This window comes from Octodon degus, unplaced genomic scaffold (genome assembly GCF_000260255.1).
Source record: "Octodon degus isolate 3935 unplaced genomic scaffold, OctDeg1.0 scaffold00185, whole genome shotgun sequence".
NCBI classification, from domain to species: Eukaryota; Metazoa; Chordata; class Mammalia; order Rodentia; family Octodontidae; genus Octodon; species Octodon degus.
The window spans coordinates 1,028,575-1,053,307 of record NW_004524761.1 but is presented as its reverse complement, the minus strand read 5'-3'; the positions used below and the strand labels follow the sequence as shown (position 1 = coordinate 1,053,307).

The 24,733-nt window shown below is 36.3% G+C and overlaps 1 protein-coding gene across 1 annotated transcript in view; it reads left to right on the top strand.

The window, feature by feature from the left end:
- Window positions 1-24,733, top strand: part of Kctd16 (potassium channel tetramerization domain containing 16) — a 279,676-nt gene that overhangs the window by 69,777 nt on the left and 185,166 nt on the right. The window lies entirely within an intron of this gene.

The following is a 24,733-nucleotide window of genomic DNA, read 5'->3' as shown; positions in this document are numbered from 1 at the left end:
CATTCATTGTAAGAAGTCCTCAATTAGCCAAAGTAGTCCCAACCTACTAGATATCTGGTATGAGTTTGTGTTCTCCAAAATCAAAGAATGGATTTTAGGAACAATGGAGATGAAGAACAGCATATATTTATTGGGGAAAGGAAAAATTCAGTCTGAGAGAGAAACACAGGAGTCCCAAATGGTTTGTCAAGGATGGTGCCTTTCCTAGAGACTTTATAGAACAAAACTGTGATATGAGGCAGGTATAAGATGGAAAAAAATGGGAAATTGTAAGGTGGTCATGAGGTAGGACAAAATATGGTCAACCAATAAGAATACAAGTGTAATTGCTCATGTAAGATTGATTAAGTTGAGATCAAATAGGGAAGCAAGTCAAGTATCAAGAAGGCATGACCAAAGTGCCTCTTCTTGGCTTTTTTAAGGCCATGGATATCTATTTAGAATTTCAGTCCCTGATGTTTATCCTTAGGAAATATGTGGATGCATTTGTTTGATCTTTTGTCTTGAGGTCTGGCCCACAGCTGGAAGTGCCTGTCTCCCCAACAGTTACAAGGTATCTTGTCTTGCTCACCAAGTCCTTCCAGAGCCTAGCCTTGTCTGACTGCCTATAATATTTCTAACTCAGCTACCTATAACAGTATTTCTCCAGAATTGACAGAAACTCAAGTCTTCATGACCCTGCATGAAAATATTAAATGGAAATGGTGGGCAGTAATACTCCTTCTGCATGTTGAAGGGCCTCTGCCTGTGTTTAGGTGAAGCCTTTGCATTTATTTAAGCACATAGCAAAAGGTGGAATGGGATCTTGGTAAGGAATGGAAAGGAAATTCTACCTTTCTTTTCTTCCTGAGGATTTTTTTCCTCGAGGCTAATAAACACTCCAACCAATGTGTTCAGGCCTCCTGGATGAGATTTCCTTTTTCTTTTGGACTTTGTATTTTACAAGTAACTTTTAACAAAGTCCAACAAAGCCACATTGCTTCTGAAAACTAGCTGTTTAAATTGTAGCTAGGTAATTATAATTTCTTTTAGGGTGGCCATTCCTCTGGTAATATGTATTCGCACTAAGAAAAGATATTTTGAAATTCTTTAACAGCATATTAAAATGCAAATCGCTCTTCCTATTAAAGATTTCTGGAAGTTCTCTGACAACACATTTAAATGCAAATTGCTGAAGTGTAGATGCTAAAATTAAAATGGGGAAACATAATACACCTCCATGGAGGGGCCCATGCACTTAAAGGCAGAAAGGAAAGTCTGCCTCAGGACCCCTGAATTTTAATCACTCTCAGGAACAGTGACCACATCTGGCCAGCTTCCCAGGAATACAGTTCCACTTCCGGGCTGTGCCTCCTCCTTTGCACTTACATTTCCGAATGGTTCTCAGCAGAATAGACCCCTAACCAAAGCAGCTTCTCTTTCTGCCCACGTGTCATGCTACCTGAACATTTAGGGAAAGGCAAAGCTCTGGACTTTCTGGTACGGTGAACTGTGTGAAGCTGCTTTACCCTATTTGCAGCCTGCTGGAGATTTCTCCCCTTCCTCCCGCTGTCTTTAGAACTGGATTGTCACAGGAGACAGATCCCCATGGCAACAACACAAGCTAATACTTTCCCCATTCTGCTTTTGTGACACTGCAGGGTCTTTCTAATTATTCCAAAGAGTATCACGGGATTCTCAAAACAAAATTAGTTTTAATTCACTCCTCATTCAAAAATAAATGTGTGCACTCTGGCTTGGGAACATTGGGGAGGGTGAAGGCAGCGTGTTGTGAGCAATGAAGGTAGCATTAGGAGAGGAATTAAGTCATGAAATATGGGCCTGCTCAATAGGCTTGAAAATTTCAGGTTAGAAATCATTTCAGAACTGTGCAGCTTTTAATAGGAGGCATGGACCCTTGATTCCTAAACTGTAAGTCCCAGGTTACCATTCTCATAGCAGGTTGTGTTAGGAGGGAAGCCTTTCTTGTAAGGTTGGGCATGCCATCTTCAAAGATTGTGCAGGTGACATAGTTTTGGGATCTTTTCAACTGGTACTATGAAAATTTCCAGATGAAAGAGGTCTCTTTGGTGCCCTTTATTGGAATTTTTGTTTAAAATAGTAATTTTTAAATTATGCCAGTAATAACTGACAACTGATAACTTAATTTTCTCTCAGATTTTTTTTTGCCTTAATTTCAACACTCTATCCTCCTGAGTTAACCCTGATTATAAACTTGGTATGTACCTGTCAAGAAAGTTTTAAAATTTATATCTATATACTGCATGTAAGTATTGTATATTTTATGTAAAATAATATGGCCTATAATGTGTCTTTCAGTAATATTTCTTAGTTCATCAAATTTGATATTTATAGTTAATTCATTATATTAATTTTAATTTTTTATAATTACAACACAACTTCTTTATCTAATTCATTAATGTGAATATTTACATTATTAATACTATTTTATTATTACCACTAGTGCTGCAAGGAATATTTTTCCCACAGTTCATATTAAGGTAACATGAGGCCCTATGTTCTAATACTTTTCCTTACCCTTAAAAGCCACTGCTGACACTCTTATAAAGACAGGTTAGCAAGGGATTAGCACAACAAATATATTTAATCTGAGTTTTCCATGACACCTGAGAGTTTAGAAATGGAGCTCCTAGGAGTCCTGTGAAACTCTGTATTTTGACTTAGATACATGCAGAATGGATAGCCATGTAGAAATACCACAGATACTGGGAAAAGATCTAAAGCAAACAGCTGAGGAGAGACCTTGCAAGGCCTGCTGGTTCAGAATCTTCTTGGCCTCACCGAATAGTATTTTTTCAGATCTAGCATAGGGCAGGAATCCTCTGGAGTAGGTTATTTAAGGGAGAAAGGAGAGAGTGATATTTCAGGCTTTAGGTGCATGGGGTCAAGTAGGATAGGTCACCATACTTTGGAGTACTGTATTATGAGTCCTATCAGCATATACTTTGAAAGGAAATTACTATGATCTTATTTTTTCAAGGAATTTTTCTCTTCTTCCCAGCCTACCAGTTCTGACAAAGGTGCAGAAACATTCCTTTTGACCACTAAATTTTTATTTTCTAAAAGGAGAGAGCTTGTTCCCTACTGAAATTCTATTCACAATCTGTGTAATTAAAAATAACAGTGTTGCAAGAAATTATATCATAATGACAGTCGTATCCTGTGTTTTATCCACAGTGTAATGACAGGTGTGAAGCAGAGCTCTGAGTGTTTGGCTAATATAATTTTCTCAGTGTTGCTGCATATCCTTATATTCTTTATTGTTCCTTGGTGTGAACAACTCACTGTATATTTTCCCCTTGAGTCTTTTATTTCTCTTGAAAGTTTGCTTAGGGTAGGAATAATAATTTGCAATTGTATAATTCTTTGTGTCTTTGGTGGGTTTTATGGTCTGGAAATACTGAATTGTCTGGTAAATTTTAGCAATGTAGATAGCTTAATATTGATGATGCTAGTAATGATGATACTCCACTGGGGTGACTGCTATCCCTTGAAGTGCTGAATAACTTTCTTATGTAGAGAGCAGGTTAGAGCATTGAGACTAGATGGGCAAATTGTACAGAATAATTTCAATCACTGACTGATAAACTTGGAAAAGAATTTAGAGTAACCCCTAAATATAACAGCTAAAAACCGAATTATTTTATTTTATTAATTTTTTTGAAGATCAATAATTATATAACTAAATAAAAATTGTATACAAATATTGAAATGTGACAGAATGAATTTTAGAGAAATAGTTCTTTTTTTGAGAAATATTTCTGAAATGAATATATAACATAATATTCATAATAGATTGCATGTTATAAAATTATTTATAAACTTAAATGAATATAATAATAAAAATTGTTTCAACTAAAAATGAAGAAGAAAGAATTTACATATCAGTCATATAATAGTTCATTCTGTGCCAAAATCAAGAAACTTATATTCATATAGTTAGAATTCTCAAAGTAGAAGGGGGTAGGTAATAAATATTTAAAGATTTAAAATTTCTAAATTGAGCTAAAATTATAGCAACACATTTCCAAGAAAAATGAAACTTTTGCACAAGAAATATGAATAAAATCATAGCAAGATACACAAAAATGAAATTGTCCAAAAGAACTGTAAAGAAAAAAATCATTAATGCATATACATAGAAAAAATATTAACTATGGAAAAACAAAATTAAATAGCATCTTATTCCACATTAGAAAAAAAAAAGAACAAGTGGGTAAGAAACTAGATTTATTAAATCAAAGGACTGAAACAGAAAAAAAAAGACCTATCCTCACAGAAATTTTATGCTTAGCAAACATACCTTTGAAACCTAAAGGTAAAATATTTACCAGTTATACAAATGCGAAATATTCTAATACCTCCAGACATAGCATATAGAAAATAACAAAGACCATAATCTAGAAGGCAAGAGTAGTTGCTATTTGGTCCTGGAGAAAGAATAAAGAGCTCTGAAAATTTTAGTTATGCAGGACTATGTAAAATATAATTATATTAGATGAACCTATTTAAAAGGTCATTGAAGATTTCCACAGACAATATCAATCTTATATCAGGTTATATACATACTTTTTCATATGTATGTGTGTGTGCATGTGTGTGTAAAAGACAAGGAAGAACTAATATAAAGTCAATGGAAAATAGAAATATACTTTTTAAAGTTTTTGATACTAGGAGAAAATATCATACCATGTCATACAAGTAGATTGTGAGTAAAAGACAGAGTATAAATCATTAAACAAAAATTTAAATTAAATGATATTCAGAAAATTAATTAAATATTAATTAATTAAAATTTAAATCAAATATTTTAAAATGATATTCCAAAATTAAAATTAAATTATGAGTCCAACTAAGAGGCCAGAATGTAGTGTATCATATGTATGAATATGTGATCAATTCAGAGTACTCACATAAGGGCCGGCCAAATAGCTAAGCAGAGTAAAGCATCTGCAACCAGGCGCAGGGCCTGGGGTTTCAATCCCTGGGCCTTCCATGCTGGACCTGACCCCAGGGTGCTCTGACATGGCAATTGAGACATGGTGGCATGTTCCTGTAATCCCAGCTCTTGGCAGGCTGTAAACAGGTGGATCACTATGAGTCTGATCTAGTAGTGAGACCCTGAAACCCTGTAGAAACACCCTGAATACCCTGTAGACCCTTCCTTAAAATTAAAAAAAAAAGAATACTCAAATAGTATTTGAATAGGTTAATATATGCAAAAATATCAACTGAAAAAGTTTTCATGATAGTAAAGAGTCACTAAGAATAAAACATAACAAAAATATTGGAATGGCAAATATATGACCAGCACTTCTGCCAGTTTGGGGATAGAATATCGCACAAAGTTATAGTATGTGATGGACATAGACAGTATCCATGATGCTAACTGGTGGCCAGGTGTCACTTGTGGGACTGAGCTACCTCTATTTCCTTGATATCCACCCTGTAGACTTGGACAGAATCATAAACCATAGGGTGCAGAAGTCCATTTGTAGAGTATGCTGATGGAAATATTTTACTGCTGTATACAAAAGAATAATTGAAAGATTGCTGTTGTATACCACTTTTCCTCCTGTGTTTAATTGTTTGCATTATTTGGTAGGTTCTTTCCGTTCTCATTCATGGAGTTGTGGTCATTTTGATCCTCCTCTAGGATATCTTTTAGTAGTCGGTGTAGGGCTGGCTTTGTTGTTATAAAATTCTTTAGCTGTTCTTTGTCATGTAAGTATTTTCACTTTTCCATTAAACATGAAAGAGATTTTTTTAGGGTTTATCAGTCTGGGTTGAAATTTGTTTTCTTGCAATATAAGTACTTTGCTCCATGCTCTTCTTGACTCATTGGTTTGTGAAGAGAAATCTGCCATTGTTCTGATGGGTTTTCATTTAAATGTGATGTTTCTTTTCTCTAAAGGCTTTTAGTATATGGTTCCTGTGCTGAATTTCTGGGATTCTGATTATTATATGTCTGGGGGTGGTTTTAATTGGGTTGATGTTATTTGGAGCTCTATATGCTTTGGTTACCTGGATGTCAGATTGTTTCCCCAAGTTTTGGAAGTTTTCTGTTACTACTTCTGTCCATATTCTTTTTATACCATTTGTATTGACTCCTTCCTTCTCAGTGATGCTTATTAGTGTCACATTGTTCATCTTTGCATCATCTTGCAGGTAGTGAATTATTTTTTGCTGCATCTTAGTTGTTTTTTAAGAGATCTTTTCTTACCTTTTCACTAGATGCAATGGTGTCTTCAAGGTCTGAAAGTCTATTTTCACTTTCATTCAAACAGTTTTGGAAGCTTGTGATTGAAGTTTTAATTTCCTGTATATCACTTTGACTATGCTTCATGCATTCTATTTCTTTCCTATATTGCTCATTTAAGGATTCCATCATTTTTATATTCTCTGTATTTTTATCAGTGTCTTCTTTAGAAGCACTTAGTACTTCTTTCATTATAGTTATCATTTTTCTTTACTTCAGAAATTATTTCTAATCTGATTTTCTCTATACCTTTCTACAGTTGTTTCTTTACTGTGATGCCATTATTTCAGAAATTTCAGGTGTGTGATTTCCTATTTCTTCTATGCTGTTGTCTCCTGCATTTGTTCTGGTTGGGCTCAGGGCCTGAGAATGCATTTTTCTCCTTCTCTTTGTCATTTTGTATAGCACTGTCTTCTGATTTTTGGTGTAGAACTTTGGTGCAGTTATTACCTTAGTACCAGGTTGAGATCTACCAGCTTCAAACTCCCCCAGGTAGGTGTGGCTTGGGTCTGGCTGCTGTCCTCCATTTCTTCCTGCTGCAGCTCTTGGAAGTGAACCCGCTGTGCCACTCTAGCAAGATGTTCTGCTCTTGGATCACTGAGGTGGGTCTTGCCTCTGGCCTCTCTGCCGGGAGTTCTGCCACAGGGTTCCACACTGGGCTTGTCTGATGGAAGAAGTTCCACACACATTCCTGAAAAGTACTGACTGGAGTGGGGATCTGGAGGGCCTCATGTGGTGCAACTCATATACCGGACCTGGGTGCTTGCTGAAGTGAGGATCCGGTGGGACCCGGGTGGCCCCACTCCAAAAAGGATTTTTTTTTTTTGTATTTAGTGCAAAGTCTACAGGGTCTACAGGATTTCACTACACATAATGGACTTATAATGACTTTCTTGTTTTCAGCTTCCAAAGTGCTGGAATTACAGGTGCACGCCACCACACCTGGTCTCAATTGCAGTTTCTGTGTACCCAGAGGGACAGGGCCGGCACGGCAGGCTGGGGATCGAACCTCTGACCTCTGTATGTGCCTAAGCAGGCCCTTTAATCCACTGAGCTATTGTCTGGCCCTTAAAAAAGGAATTTAAGGAGGCATTCTATCCTCAGGCCTCTTAGCAACACAGTAAGTGGCAGGGCCAGCATTACCAACAAGAATTTTTAAAAGTGAAAGTATTATTTTTTGTGTGTGCAGTTCTCGAATTTTAACAAATTCTACAATGTAATCAGGATACTGAACACTACAAAAATTACCTGGTGCTTCTTTGTACTCAAAACTGATCCCATCCTGAATCCTTAGCAACTACTGAACACTGAAATCCCACAACGTGAAAGACTACTGTGTAGCACATATGATATGTAGCTATTTGTTCCTATATTAGCTAGTTCATTTTTTTATATTTTCTTTTTTATAGGTAAATGACTGCAACTAGAAGACCATACTCATAAGTGAAATAAATCAGGCCCATATGTGTAAACATTGTATTGTCTTTCTAGTGTAAAAACCCAAAAGAGTAAATAATCTGAAAGGTACAATAGATACTAAAAAAGGGAAAGAAACTATTCAAAGGGAAGGAAATTTTAATTTATTTGCATCTACTTTAGCATATTCTATGAGCTTGTATATAGTTTATTTTGAATAATTTTTTCATTTGCAGCTGAGAAGAATGTGTATTCTGATGTTCTGGGATGGAACACTCTATAGACATTTACTAAGTCTATTTGTTCAAACGTTTGGTTCAATTCAGATATTTTATTATTGATCCATCTATTTGTGACAGTGGAGTATTGAAGTCCCGCATTATAATTGTATTAGTACTTATTTGATTTTTTTCACATCCCTTTATATAGTTGGGCACACTGGTGTTTGGTGGGTATATATTTATGACTGTTGCCTTTTCCTCCTGGATGTTCCAAGGAAGTAGTCCCCTTCTTGTTCTCTCTTAATGAGTCTTCCCTTGAAGTCCACTTGTCTTCTAATTGGATAGCTACCCCTGCTTTTTTGAGTTCGAGTTGCATAAAGTTGTTTTCCATACTTTAACTTCTATTGTATGACTTTCATTTTGAATCGTGTTTACTGTGTGAGGCATTTTTTTTTTTTAATTTTGCTTCTTTATCCATTCTGCTAGTCTTTTTTTTTTCTGGATGAATTGAGACCAATAACACTGATGGTTGTAATTAATGTGCATTGATTTATCATGTTTTCTCATTGCGAATCCCCCCAACCCTGTTTCATTGTTTGTCTTTCTGGTGAATTCCTTCTGTTGGGGTTCATGGAGTTGTAGTCTTATCTCTTTCTGGAAGATCATGAAGAATATTTTGGGGTGCTGGCTTGGTGGTTGTGAATTTCCTCAGGTATTCTTGGGCATGTAAGCATGTTATTTCTTCATCAGTTTTTAATGATTGTTTGGGGGTATGTGCATCAAGTCAGGGTGGAGGTTTTTAGGGCTTGAAATACTTCACTCCAAGATTTTCTTGACTTGGGGGTTTGTGTTGAGATGTCTGCTGTGATTCTTATGGCCTTTCTATTATAAGTGATGTTTATTTTTTCTAACAGATTTTAATATTCTGTTCTTGTGTTGAATTTCTGGAATCTTGATTATTATATACATAGTGTAGTTTTTGTTTTCTTTAATCATGGCTAATTTGAGTTGTGTATGCCTCATTTATTTGTATGTCAAATTTTCTGGCATTATTTCTGTGGAGATTTTTTCTCTTATGTCATTTGTGCTACCTTCTGGTTTTTCATTTACTCTGATCTATGTTATTCTTCTTTGCATCATCTAGTAGTTACTTGAATTACTTTTATTTGTTCCTTGCTATTTATAAGAAATCTTTCTTTTAATGATTATTAACCACAATCTTATGGGCTATATCTGAGATTTTTGTACTCACATTGAGACATTCTGCAGTATATTCTTTCAATGGAAAATTTAATCTCCTGCATATCTCTTTGAATCTGTTTTATGCATTCTGTTTCTTTTCTAGGTTGGGCATTCATGGTTTCCATCATTTTCCTAAGCTCTTTATTTTTTAACTGTATCTGTTCTAGAGTTGCAAAGCTTGTCTTCATTGTGGTCACAGTCTCTGCAGTTATCTGAGAAATTATTGGTGATTTGATTTTTCCTAGAACTTCTTTCATCTTCTTTGTTAAAAGATACAATATTTTTTTATTTACTATCTTGAATGTGTTGATAAGAATCTGTTTCTCTCTCAGTAAATGTTTGCAGTACAATGATTGTGGGAAGTTGGAACATGACACATTTAATTCTTTTATTCCTACATTTTAAAGAGAGAATAAAAAATAGTAGACAAAACAAAATATTTCTTTCATCTGCTTTGTTATGTCTGCTTTACCAGTTAATAGACCTGAGGTGGGTAATTTTCAGTTTGTTCTACCTATCTGCCCTCTGAGTTTGCCTTTGGTAAGCTGGGGTTGCATCTTCTTTAACTGTCTTTCCTTGTACATTGTTTTCAATTTAAATCTTGAGTTGATGCTTATAAATTGATTGTGGGCAGTAGATTTATTGTTAATATTTAGAATCCTTAGGAAAGGACTATTTCTCAGAGCTTTCTTCAAGGTATAGCTGCTTTGGGGTTTTGCATCTCTTATAGAGATCCTGCCTCTTCACTTTACTGGGGATGAGAAGGTGCTGCCTATTCGGCCAGGCTACTGGTTCTTTGGCACTGGCCTGTAGTATTATGATCCTTAGGCTATATTATGATCATAATAGTTATGAGCCTAAGGATCACCTCAGAACTATTATGTCACCTTGGCTAAAGTAGTACAATCAGCCATAGCCTTAACTAGAAACTCACAAAGTATGGTTAGTCTTAATTAGCTATATGAAGTGGATTTTGTAACAAAATCTAAATTGAATCATAAAATTGTGTGTAGTAAATAAGGTCTCAATATTGTGATTTTACTTTCAAGGGAGAAAATTTAAAAGGGATGGAGGGAAAATAGAGAAATTGAAGAAAAGGAAGAGATTAGAAGCTAGGCTGGACAATTAAAGAAGATTGTACAAACTTTGGGAAACTGCTGAAGGCAGGAGGGAAAGAGAGAAAGGACCAGTAAAAACAAGAACATAACAGAATGGGAAAAACAAGCAAAAGAACTGAAAACTACTGCTCACACCCCTATAAAATTCTAATAAATGATCAAGAAAAAAATACAGCACTAAGAAGAGAAGAAGAAGGAGAAGGAGAAGGAGAAGGAGAAGAAGAAGAAAGAAGAAGAAGAAGAAGAAGAAGAAGAAGAAGAAGAAGAAGAAGAAGAAAGAAGAAGAAGAAGAAGAAGAAGAAGAAGAAGAAGAAGACATGTCCACTTAAAGATATTTCTCTACTGACACTTGTAGCCAATGTGGGCAGACACAATCCAGATCTAAACTGAGTAATCCCAGGAAGCCAGTTTTAGCTTTAAGGTGAGAGTGGATAATCCCAACAAGCCTACAGCTTCAGTTCCACTGACCTTCAGGCTAGTTTCTGGCTATAATGCTGGAAATGGATTTGTTCAACTTGTAACACTCTGAGCATCTCCTGCCCACTTGAATTCAGCCACCTGCCAGCTTGAACTCAGGTCTCTGATTTGCTGCTGACTTTAACTTGGCAGCCTCCTACTGCCACTGGGAACCACTAGATGGAGCTGGTCCTCAGCCGTTCTGAGTACTTAGCTAGTTGGTCCTGTGTAAGATGGCTTCTGGCCAGTCACACCCTGTGTGGTGATCCTTAACATGAATAACTCAGCAGCCACTGCAGTCCACAGTGTCCACTACCCCATTTCACAGATCTGTTTGTCATTAAAAGCTTTTCTGGGTCAACAGTAGTCACCATGCTTCTGTAGTTTTGAGCTGCCCCTCCCATGCAGTGAGTCCAGGCTCAGAAAAAGGGCTACCTTCTGCCTCCTTCTTTTTTACTTAAATTTCTCTCTTTACTCTCCTCATGACCTAAATTCTCACTTCATATCCTTCTTGAGCTCTGGGGGCCCAATTCCCCCTTTTTTTTTTCTTTTTCATGTTGCTATTTTTTAGTCTCTGGGCACCAACTCTTGGAGAAGCTCCTTCTTGGTTGCTTACTACTCTGCCCTCTTCCTGGAAGTCTCCTATTCCTTTAAAGCTAGTCAACGATTTTAGCGCTGGCAAATAGAGTAAATGATTTTTTCCAGTACAATTAAATAGCATATAAAAGGACAGACCCTGTCTTTTTCAGTAATTGCTACCTGCTATATTTTATTATTTATAAAAAATTATAAGGAACAGATTTTCACCTTTACATGCTTGTTTTTCAAGTGGCAAAGTATATGATATTCTTTCATAAAATATTTATTACCATAGAAAAAAATAAGAATTAAAGGCAGAATATGGATTGAAGAAAATAATGTATAAGGAGAAGAGCACAGGACTGTCTAAAGTTATGGATGCCCCTCTGTCATATTCCATATCTCACTATAATCTAGTTCATTCAGTATTCAGAGTTGAGTGCTATATCTACCATCCCAATATGGATATCTAAAAATACACCATTACAGAAATATCTCAGGTAAATTACTACTTTTCAACTGCCAGCAGAGGGTTTGAGATGAGAAGTTTGGAAACTAAATTACTTCCCAAAAGATTCCATCTCAATGCATCCTTGTGGACTTCATAGAATGATTTGAAGAAGATCTCAGCAAGCAGTCCAATGTGTTTGGTACTGAGGAAGCTGTATTACTTACACACACACACACACACACACACACACACACACACACGCACACGCTTGCTTAATACTAGAAACTAGAAAGAGACCTGAGATAGAAGCACACTTCAGGCTGCAAATGCCAGGGTGACTGAGAACCTAAAATTAATCCTGAACATCTTTACCACAAGACAAAAAAGCAAAGTAACAATGAAACAAGTGATTTAACATTTATTCAAAGTATGACACAGAGAGTAGTTGTTATAGCTATCTTTAACTGTCTAAAAGTATCTCAGAATGAAACTCCTACTTAGGACTTTCTGTAGGCTCTCTTTTCTCTCTTTGTCAATCCATCCTGTCACAATCTTTCTTTCCTCATTTGCATGGAGTCAAAGGACCTTAGTTATTTGTGTCCTCCGCATCTCTACTTTGAACTTAGCAACATTGAGTTTTCTGTTTTTCTTAGCATAATGCAGAGATACTATTGGTCGTTAGGTATACCCAAAACACTTTCATGATGCACATGTATCACTTTGTACCATAATGAACTTAAGATAAATTATGAGATAAGCATTTTTATTTTAATTTAATAACTACCTTTTGTTTTACTGTCTATTTTGCAAATACAGGAGTATAATTTCAAGTGATAGTATTCTGGAGTTGATACTCTGATAATCTTTCATGAAGCACACCTTGTAGGAAAGCACCAAACCATTTGCAAGTTATTCTCCATTCCTTCAAAACTCGAAATATTAGAAAGGCTTTCATAGGCACAGATGTTTTTTGTTCAAATCACAGTCTTGAGTCTCTGGAAAACAGATTATTATAATGGTTGTCATACTCAATTTTTCTGATAAAAGATTTAAATCATTGGTACCATCACAATTTTTAGAAAAGAATTGTTTTGACTCATTTTCAATTCTCAGACAAGACCAATTTTAGATAAGATCTAGAGGTTTGGGGGTGGTATTTTGAAAGTTTTTTTTCTTATGGTTAGAACTTTTTATTTCTTTATGCCTGTTACTGCTTTTAGAATGAGTAAATCCTCACCTGAACTTAAAGAGTGTAAAGGGAAATATATCATTGTCTTCTAAAATGTACCTTTACTTATTTTTCCACCTGAATGAGTTGTAGGTATGGACAGCCCTATAAAATCTCTCAGAATCATCATTGTGGTTGTTACTTTTTAGAATTTTCCTGATTGTTATTAAATAATCCATAAAAATATATGTCTACTTTTCAAATGGCTCTTAAGATTTGTGATGGAAAAATATATCACTTGAAATAATATATTCTTCTACATGTTATGTTGCAAGATTTAGATTGAATTGCATAATTTAACAATTCAGTCTAACAAATAGCTATAAATACCCAGCATGATACAGCTACTGTGAGAGATGCTGGTTTCATGAAGATGAAGATGCTGCTTTAGCATAAGGGCTGGGCAGGGAAACAGATGCCACCACTTACTGACATTCTATAATGTGCTTGTCATTTAACTCTACTCTAAAATATAATTTTATATGGAGGAGTTATATCCATGTCTTTGTTCTTAATTTTAATAGTATCTGCAAAGTTATTCTATATATCTTGAGTTGTTTTGAACTAGGTTAATGACTATCATGCTAAGTTACTTAGCATGGCTGGTGAAGAGCAATTGTTCTCCTCTGATAATTGATAATAGCAGCATTAACAGTAGGAACATGATATGTATATTGAGCTTTACCAACTACAATTTATAATTCTAAATATATTTTATGAGTCACCCCACTTAATCTTTAGAAATTAAGAATTAAGAAGCAACTGCTGAGACAAGATTAAATATGCAAATACTGTTAGGTAAAGTGTCTGTGATGGGGAAATGGGAGAGCTGAGAGAGGCTTGGACTTCTGGGAGGTCATGGACCATGTTCTTCCTCAAAGAAGGTGAAAAGGAAGCAACGTTAAATGGAGGCAACTTAGATTAGCACAGGCCTCAGCAAGATTAGGAAAGATGCTTAGGAAGGCTTTCAATCAAATTTGGCCAATAACATAGTCTTGTGTCTTCTGGAAATTGTCCTATTTTATTAATACCCTTCCTGTAGTTTGTGATTGGTGGAGAGGAGGCTGTGCAAGGTGAGGTGTTGATGTAGAAGCTGTTCTGGATCACAGAGCACACGGGCACAGTGCCAGCCACTTCGGTCAATTGATCAGTTACGTAGCTTCAGGTTGGAAGTCTATAGCTGCCCTCTTACAGCCCCCACCTCTTACAAAGACTCCATTTTACAGATGAGAAAACTGTAAGACAGCAGAAGGATTAAGTAATCTAGTGAAGTTTGGCAGCCGATAAGTGACAGGAACATGATTCCAACCTATACGTTTGGTGTTATTTTGTATGTTTTTAGTTATTAGATCAACTCTCAATCTTATACTTCAAAACTTTATGCAAGATAATAGTCTTCGATAACATTAAAACAAAAATCTTTACAATAATGAACAGACTATATAAAGATCTAAGGCAGTAATTCTTAAACATTAGCATGAATGCATCCCCCTGAAGATGCAGAAGGCCCCTCACTACTCTTCAGTTTTCTACACAGTAGGTCTAGGATGAGGCTTCAAGATTTACGTTTTTTAGGGCCATCTCTAGTGATCCTTTGTGAATGTTGCTTGAACTGGTCTTTTATAAATATTGTTCTAGAGAAAGAATATTTGATTTGGAGGTAGAATTAAATGCTGATTGTGGTCATTTCTAGTTATAAGACCTTAGAAAAGTAGTTAAAGTTCATAAAACATAACCTATGTATTTATAAATAAAGAAATAATAGCAACAATAATTAGCAATACAGGACTTACTAGATGACTAAATGTGAAAACACTGCTTAACACTTAGGGGACTGGAGTGTTATACAAATTCTTGTGACGGTGACCCTGTAGTCATAGCATTGCCATTACTAATGGCATCCTATTTTGTGAGTGTCCAGCTATTTGTGCTATGTGATATATTTCTTGTTGGGAATATTTGTTACCTGTCCTTAAATCCATTTGGAGAAAGGAGGAATATCTCCCAGGTAGTCAATAAATCAAAGAATGGATTTCTCATTTATTTATTTACTAAGTCATGTTAAGTCTTTAAAGAGCACATGGTTAAGTAGGGTTCTTAGAAACTGAATGCTGAAACAGGTGTTTTCTTGGTGTACTTTTGTTTTTATTCATGACATTACTACTGATGCCCTTTAAAATCAACAGTAATAGTAAATCAAAGTGCTATGGAAGATGAAGAAAATTTTTCTTTATTGCTTCTTCCTTCTTCCAGTTCCCTAAGAGAATCAGATGCATCCAGAACTTGCAGCCTACTACATTTTACCCTGCCATGTCTGGTGTCTTGACATCTCATGAAAGCAAATCATAGGGATCGGCTCAAATGCCTGTCTTTTATGGATTTAAGAGAATTGAAGTTTAGAAGAATGATGTGCCTGTCATTAATGTTTTACCTGTCTGGAGAGATTGCAAATCACTGGCCTCACATTACTTACCCTTCTTTTGTCTGCCTGGGAAACTGCAGCAACAGTGACTACTTGCAGAGAGGCACTGCCACCCCACACCCTCTGCTGACTCCATGCCCATGCTGCTTGCCTCTGTTTTGTCTTCTTGAGTTCAATCCCCGGTTCTGAAAAAAAAAACTTATGAAAAATGAGATAACATTCAAGGAATCTGAGAAAATGGATGTGAAAAAATCATTTTTATTTTTATTATCCATGATCTTAAGTTTTACAATTGTAATAGTTCCTGACTTTTGCATTAACATGAATTAGACAGTTTGCATCATGTCACTTATTTCAGATTCTCAAAGTATTGATTAAAATTTTTTCTTCAAAATTAAGATAAGTATTAGACCCCTGCTGGACCATGCTATTTAATGATTAATGAAGAAACACATTTTTCTGTATAGATTTAAAACATTTTAAGCAGTTTTAGTATAATTGCTTTCCTTTGCATGCTTCTGCATGTCACTTTATGCATGTAAAACCTTATTGTGAGTAAGGATTCATGGACTCTTGTCCAGCTTGCTGAAGAAATGTTTGGCACAAAAATGATTGTTTTGTTGTAAGTTCACAAGGATGTGAGCCCAGTTCAGGAATCATATTTTGAGACATGGTGATGACAGTTTGTATGGTAGTGAATTTAGTTTCTTCCAGGGTACTATTGGGAAGGACATAGTTGGACAAAATAATTCTTTTATGGAAATATGTCTGGCCAGTCTGGACAGGATAGGAAGAAGGTGAAGTTCACCAAAGTGTGACAAAGAACAAAGACTCAGATCCTTGGATGCAGTGGGGCAATATGGCCTGAAAAACACACATGAGATGGAGAAAATAAAGTTGGGCCCCAGAGATGAAGTTTTGTGTAGAAAAAATGAGTTCCTTCTGGGTAAAGTTAAAATTCTGTATCTTTTGGGGTTGGAGATTCGTTGTGAAGAGAGTAGAGATTTGCAAACCATCAATACAGAGAAAAAAGGCAAAATCAAAAGAACAAAGTGGTTTATTCAGTGGAAAGAGCAGAACAAGAAGAGATTAATAGGTAGAAAGGCTCAAAGCAATAGAAAACTGTTTTCCATCTCTCAGTAACAACCAGTGATGTTTGCCCAGCATTTACCTTCTGTGGAGTGAGGGTCCTGAGGGACAGCTGGGAAGGGTTGATAGTGAGCAGTGACCAAGGACCCAGGTTAGCCTCAAACTATGAAGCTCAAGGTATAAGATTCAGACTCCTAGAATCCCCGCAAGGGGTTTGTGCTTATTAAGAAAAGATTCTAGATCTTCTATCACTTTGCATAGGGGCTTGGTGACACTGAAAGCCAAGGCTCATCTACGTTGTTACTTAACTTATTAGAATCTTGGTTATGTCTTGACTGGGCCTCAGTTTTTCTCACAGCATCGGTATCCAACTCTTTTCTACTAAGGATGCTCTCTGATTAATAACACATTCTGTTCACTCATAAATTTTTTTCTCCTCTCTGATGTTAACCTCTTTATTTTATGGCTTGTGACTAATTTTAAGTTTTACAAAATTATCCTACTTCTTTCAAGCTTTTAAAATTTTTACTGGAGTAAAAGTAAGAAGTAAAAAGTCCTCAGACCTGTGTATCTAGCTGTGCTCCTCATTTGTCACTCTGGGGAAGGTTTTAAGGAACCATACAGATAACACCATTTCACATTTTCCAATTGATGAGTGACCCTTGTGCCTATAATTTTTTGAAGTGTGTTTTTTCTAGATATTTAAATCCTTGTTTATAAAGGGTTTCTTTCATAAAGATGCACTAAGGCTTTATTGTTTTCAGATTATATATTCTCAAACTACTTAGAAGTACAAATACACATGCACAGTATATCTCTGACCCAATCCTTTGCTAAAATTTTATTTTGAAGTATTATAATTTTGAATGAAATTATAGCTTTCTATAGAAATCTTCAAAAGTATTCAGGAAAGATAGTAACCTGCTAGTGGGGTGCATCTGGAAGTTGAAAAGCTCTTAGGACCACGCCAGTTTCAATGATGAACTAACCACCAAAGCATAGTTTAATGAAGAAAATACCCATTTCATTTCATTACTCAATTTGTATGTAATTAAACAAGAAGCCAATTACATTTTGCATATAATGTTGAATTTTTTGAGTATTATAAAGAGACTTAACTAGATTATAAGTTTTGAATTCCTTTAAATTAAAGCTGAAGTGCTTCTGAATGAATACTAATAAGTCAAATCTTATTTTACTTTTGCTGACATTAAAGTGAAAATAATGACATAATAGCCAAAACAGATACAATGAATTTTTAAACAGTTATTGACTTACTTTCAGTTGATACCCATCAAAGCTATGCTGATAGCTCTATGATTCAGTGAAACTTGCTTCTCAACTTGACATCTGAAGCAAATATTTTCTAAAATGCATATAGACTTGTAATGGCACCCACAATACCTGGCTCTGTGTATATGTGCATATGTTTGCATACCAACTTTATTCTTTTCTTATGGGCAATATTTTCCTCTGTTTCCTGCTTGATCATGTTATCTGACTTATACTTTGCATAGCCATCAATAATTCAAAGAATTTCTCATAAGTAGGCTTGTCCCTGATGAGTCTTGAGGACTGTTAACTGTAGAGGAATCCTTCCATAAACATTTTGCCTCTGGCTAGGGAGTTGAGGAAGGAGAATGAAACCTTTTCTTATTCCCTCTATGTAGTATCCTTGTCCCAGTGTCCCTTTTGAATTTCACAATTGAATTTCACAACTGGCAAAATAAACAGAGTAGCAGTTAGAGCTCTGGTTTTCACAATATGTATACGCTAGTTTAAACTCTCCATAACTCAGTTGTTTTATTTCTAATACTGTTTCTTCATTCAACTATCATTGATTGAGCATTTTAATTGGAAGGTAAAATGTAAACTACTAGGGTTAGATGTAATCTTTTGACTTGTAGCTTACATAAAAATCATGAGTAATAATAGTATCTATCATACAAATTTATGCAAATAAGCTGGCATTAGTTAAGTAAATTCATAAACAAAGTGCCAAATCTCTAGTAAGCATTCAATAAAGGATAAGCATTTTATTATTAGTGGTAGTAATGCATCAATCTTTAGTCAGCCACTGTTGGTTTGTGCTAAGGCCTAGCAGACTACTTGACTGTTATTGTTTGTGTCTAGATGTTCCCCCCATAGCCTCATGCTGTCATAGGCTTTTTTCAGAGGTGGCTGAAACTTGATTTTGTGATACTAGGATTAAAGTTGCATGATTATTAAGTCAGTCCACGGATTGGTTTGGCATAGTTTGACATAGCTAGGATTAAGGTATGAATGGTGTACTTGCCCTAGGATGGGTAGCCTCCACACAATGTAAAGAGGAGAAAGAATCTCCTCCCTTTTGCTGTCTTCCACCACCATGAACAGTTGCCCCTGTGTCATGTAACACCCTGCCTGGAAGACTGGAAGTTATGGCCTGAATTTCTACAATTGTGAGCTAAATAAACTTTTCCTTTTTTTTTTTTTTTTTTGTCGAACCGGGGATTGAACTCAGGTCCCTGAGCTTGCCAGGCAAGTACTTATTCCACTGAGCCATCTCCCCAGCCCATCCTTCTTTAAACATAGGAAATTGGCTATTTTGTCTCAACAATAAGAGAAAAATAACCAACATACTGACAAATACAAGGCTGTGGGTTTAGGTTCTCTCTAAGTGAATACACAGATAAGAATTTGTGTGCAAATTGTAGGGAAGTTTGCCAGAAAAAAAAAAAAAAAAGTTTGGTAAAGGATTACAGAAAGAAGCAGCCAAACAAAGGCCAAATTTAGGTAAACACAAGTAGAGGCAACCTACTCATTCAGGAAACTAGAGGGTAAAATACTCCTCTGAACAGCCTCAGGATAAGGCAAGCGATGGTTTACACTTCTATACCTGACTGATTAGGGTTTCCATGGAAGACAATGGTGGGTAGAACAGTGACCCTAATATATAGCTATCCCCTGACACCTAGAACCTGGGAACACATTCCTTTACATGGCACAAAGAACTTGGCAAATGTGAGTAGGGTTAGGGAGTTTTAGACGGGGAGGTGCTCTTGGATTGTCCAGATGGCCCAATCTGGTTACATGAGCTCTTAAATGTGGAAAATCTCCAAGGCAGAGAGATGTTATTCGGCAGGTAGAAGTCTCATAACTTTGAAATGAAGGAAGGAAGATCTGACACAAAGAATGTTGGAGGCCTTTAGAATTTGGACGAGACAGAGAGATGAAGCTCCTCTGCTACTTCCAGGTGGGACTATAGTCTGACAACACCCAGTGAGAACTGTATCTGACTTTTGCCTTACAGAATGATAATTGGCATTCTTTAAAGCTATTAAGTGTGTGGTGATTCTCTCTCTCTCTCTCTCTCTCTCTCTCTCTCTCTCTCTCTCTCTCTCTTTCTCTCTTTTTCTTTCTCTTTCTCTTGGTGGTACAAGGGATCAAATTCAGGACCTTGCCCTTGCCAGGCAAGCACTTATTCCACTGAGCTATTTCCCCAGCCCTTTATGATGACCTCTTATGGCAACAACAGAAATCTAATGTGGTAACAAGAACTCCTGGGCACTCGGGTCTCTGTTCTCCATTCTGTATGCAAATTAACTTTAGAAGACAATGGTAATGTCTCCAAGGAACAATTATAGCTTTATGGAAATTGAAAGGAAAAATAAATGAAAACAGGAAGAACTCAGGAATAGTAAAAGAAACCTGGGGATCATTAACAGTATCCATTATAGTGGTCAGTAAGACTGGTAGGTGAATGAATGAATGAATGAATGAATGAATGAATGAATGAACACATACACTACTAGTGCACGGGGCTCTACGTCTGAGGAGACTGGGAGTGGTTGTGCACCCCTGTAATCCCAGCACTTGGGAGGCTATAAACAAGAGAATCACTATGAGTCTGATCTATACAGTGAGACCCTATAGACCCTGTACTAAATATATTAAACAAAAATATTAGTGCACAGACATTATGTAAAAGATGATTTCCTTTTTAATTAACTAAATTTGTTGGTATCTGTATCTATATATCTATGTCTATATCTATAAATATCACATTCATAAGAAATTTGTACCTGTACATGATACATCTTAATTCTTTTTCCCATTCCTCACCCTTCCCTTCACCCTCTTCTCCCCTCCTTATATACAAAAGCTTTGCTCCTATTTTTTTCTTTTCCTTTCTTTCCCCTTGTCCTTCCTTAGTTTACTTTTCCATTTGAATATTTTCTTCCAGTTTCTTAATATGTATAAATATTACATTGTTATTCTGGTATGAAAGAAACATAAGTGTAAATATGGATGAAAAACTGAGTTCTTGTTACAGGCTAGCATGTTGACAGTTCTCATTCAAAGTATTTATTTGGCAATCAAAGCTGTTTTTTTTTTTTTATTTTAGGGAAAGGTCTACAGGGTGTTCAGGGTCTCACTACTAGCTCGGACTCATAGTGATCTACCTGTTTAGAGCTTCTCAAGAGCTGGGATTACAGATGTGCACCACCATGCCCAGTCTCAGTTGCCAGCTCAGTGCGCCCCTGGTGGGAGGGGCGACCGCACGGCAGGCCCAGGGATCAAGCCTCGGCCCTTGCGCTTCCTTGGAGGTGCTTTAATCTGCTGAGCTATTTGGCTGGCCCTTGTCAAAGCTGTTTTCTACATTCAGTTGCTTCCTACTTATTTTTTAAGTCTCCAGAGGTTAGTGGATTGGAAAAATAAGACTGTTCTATAATACACTTGTTTAAAGGTAAGTGAATTTTAAAGCTGTACCTATGCTGTAGGAATTCTCCAGAAGATTTAATGATTCTTTGGAGAACTTCATTGCATTCTAATTATTCAGCTGGATAATCCATCTTTCTTTGAAGCTTTGCTTTGCTTAGCAGAAAAACAAAACAAAAATATCTAGAAATGGAGAAGGAGCATCCTTCAAAAGCAAATGTTTTGAGAGATTAAAGAAAACATAAGTGAAAGGAATACTTCCTGTGCTCGGATGTTATCCCTTTTTCCTGTTTTCTTTTTTTTCCCCCATTTATGCCTGGGCAAGAATCCTAAGTGAGTTGTCTTTTCTTATGGTGAGCCTAGAATAAAATTGTTACTAACATTTTTGGCAAAAGTCTTCAACATCTCTATCAGGGCCTTTTCCCGCGAGGACCAAGGAGGGAAGGAAGGCACTTTGCTGTCTATTGTAAGGATCAAAATGCTTTGCTGACAGCACTGCTCTAATAAAAGAATACCTTATGATCTATGTGAAAATAGTTTGGCAAAATTCTAGGAAAGGGAGGTCTCACTGACTCTAAATACATTTTCTATTTTTTGTCTTTATCATTGGGGTATTCATTTCTTCTTGCCTATGGATAGTGGTGACCACACAAACCTGAATTTCCTATTATTTTATAATGTTATGCTTTATTTTAAAGTTGTAAATTTACATGGGCACTTGACTTGATTTCCATTTTATATTTGTCACTGCCTAACTCTAGCAGCTGCCCTCCAGGATTAAAGGGAGAATTTGTTCCATCCACCATTAATTTTATCACTTTAGTTTTTTTGCATATTGTCTGAAAAAAAGTGCTTAGATAGACATTTAATTGAAGAAGTACGTTAGCTGGTGCCCTATACTTTGGGGACAATATTGCTGATTATGTTTTTTTTTTTTAATTTTTATTTATTTATATGTGTGTGTGGCCAGCTCAGCCCACCAGGGGGCGGGGCTGGCTGGCATGTGGTGCTGTGGGATTGAACCGTGGTCCCTGTGCTTTGCTGAGCTTGTTCTAAGTAGGTGCTTTAGACCACTGAACCATCTCACCAGCCCCTGATTATGTTTTTGAAAGCTGTTCTAATCAATAAAACTAAAGGCTAGATAAAAAGAATCAAGGTCCCTGCATGTCAGGTACATTATACAACTTTTTTTGATACAAAACTATCTTCACCCAGATCTTAGGATAATTAAATCTTGAGCAGAGAATCTACTTTCAGACTTTCACTGACTTTCTTTGAAGACCAACACTCTAAAATTTAGAGCTAGATATTGCTTCACTAGAACTCAGTTGGCATGTGAGAGGAAGGTGAATGGATTTTATTTGCTTTCCAAAGGAAAACAAAGTAGAAGGAGAACCCCATTTTTGACTAGTGGTGAGCAAGAAGATTGCCCAGGGAAGAAGTCTGGACTCTTTTCTGCTGACATCTGGAGAAGGCCCCCAAGTCCAGGAAGTATGGGGTTGGGCTATATCAGATAAACAGAGTACAATTTGGGGACTTTTATTCATCCAAAAAGTTAAAGTACTTCATAAGAGAAAATTTTGTTTTGTTTTACTCTGAGTATAGGAGAAGTAAAAAAAAAATTAAAAGATTTCATATGATAAGAATTTCATAAATTATATAATTATCATATGTCTCAGCTACTTTTTTCTCATTGCTGGACAAAATACCCAACACCCAAAATTAAGGAAGGAAAGGATTGGGCCGGCCAAATAGCTCAGCTGACTACAGTGCCTGTAAACAGGCACAGGGGTTAGGAGTTTAATCCCCAGGTCTGCTGTGCTGGCCCCACCCACAGGGTGCACTGAGATGGGAATTGAGACTGGGTGTGATGGCACACACCTGTAATTCCAGCTCTTGGGAGGCTATAAATAGGTGGATCACTATGAGTCTGATCTAGTAGTAAGACCCTGAACACCCTGTAGACCCTTCCCTAAAATACGAAAAAAAAAAAAAGGAAGGAAGTGATTATTTAACTCACAATTAGTGTAGGTTTCAGTCCATACTGGGCTGTCTGTAAGGCACAGAGGCTGGTGACAGAAAACAGCAAAGAGCAAAGAGTGGAGCTTGGACAGCTAGCAAGCCTCTCTACCCTGCTTACATTGTAATGCACATTAATGCACATTACCCACCCAGGTGTGGGCAGTACTCACACCTATAATCCCCACATTAATCATGGATCAAGAATTAATCTTGATTAATTCTACAAACTCTAGAAGCCACCCAATGACTGCATGACACTTTGTGGGGACACCTAGATACAAACCATAGCATCATACCAGCCTCTTTCATTGACATTGCTATTATTTTATGACTAGGTAAGGAGTGTGGTGAGCTATACATTTTAATTAAAATCAAACAGCCTGTTGGCATATACTACTACATTATGACGTTATAGGGCCTTTGTAACATACTGTTAGGATATATCAGCACCTGTATAATAAGAGATTTTGAAAAGCCCATTATCAAATAAGGATGTTCTCATTTCAACCAACCCAGTGCCTAGGGCCACAGCATTCACATGTCAATGGATTGTCTGATTTACTAGAATCCTCTACTAAAAAGTAAAAAGTATTTCATTTTATTGTCAATTTCAAAAATACTGAGAAGTAGAACGCTATATTTTGGGGGTTAGTCTTTATGGCGATATCCTTTGGTCAACTAGTTTAAATAAAATGTGTATTCTGGGTATTAGACTAAAATCAAAGAAGGAATATTGAGAAAGAACATTATATGGATAAGAAATGCATTTATAACTAAGTATAATACAAAATTAGGATTTCATTTTTAACATCAAAATCATATAGTGACGTGTATTCATCTTTCTTGCAAAAAAATAAAAAGCTTATAATGTTGGTGTTGCTAACACAAAAATAATGTTTTATTGTACATCAAGAGGTAAAGGGATTGCAGTCCATAAAAATTTATCAATAATCACTTATGTCTGGATATCTTAGAAATCAATAAAGATTGTTTCACGGTCAACACAGCTGCATTGTTTAAACCACTTGAGCTCCATGATGTGGTTGACTCTAATCGGACTTTTCTGCCACACTCAGATGTGAACTGGCTTGTGCTTATATTTTTAACAAAATAATTTTCCATTTCTCAAATGGAATAATATGGAATCAAAGATGTATCATTTTCAGGAAAACATACAGAAGTCTTGTAGGTTCCTGTACTAGTCAGTTACTCCTTTGCAAAAATGGATTTAGATATTTTGTGTTTGGCATCACAAAGCATCTCTGCTCCAGTGTTAGCCTGTGAGTTCTTAAGTTCTAGTCCTATTATCTTTTATTCCAAATTCTTGCAACCTGCTCTGATTGTGGTTGCCAATTTTGTGCACCCATGTTTTTTATAACTTGCTGGTTGGATCTGGGAGTTGTGGTGCATACCTGTTCCCCCAGCACTTGGCAGGCTGAGGCAGGAGGATTGCTGCGAGTTTGAGGCCAGCCTGGGCTACATAGTGAGTCCAAGCCCTCAGCATGAAT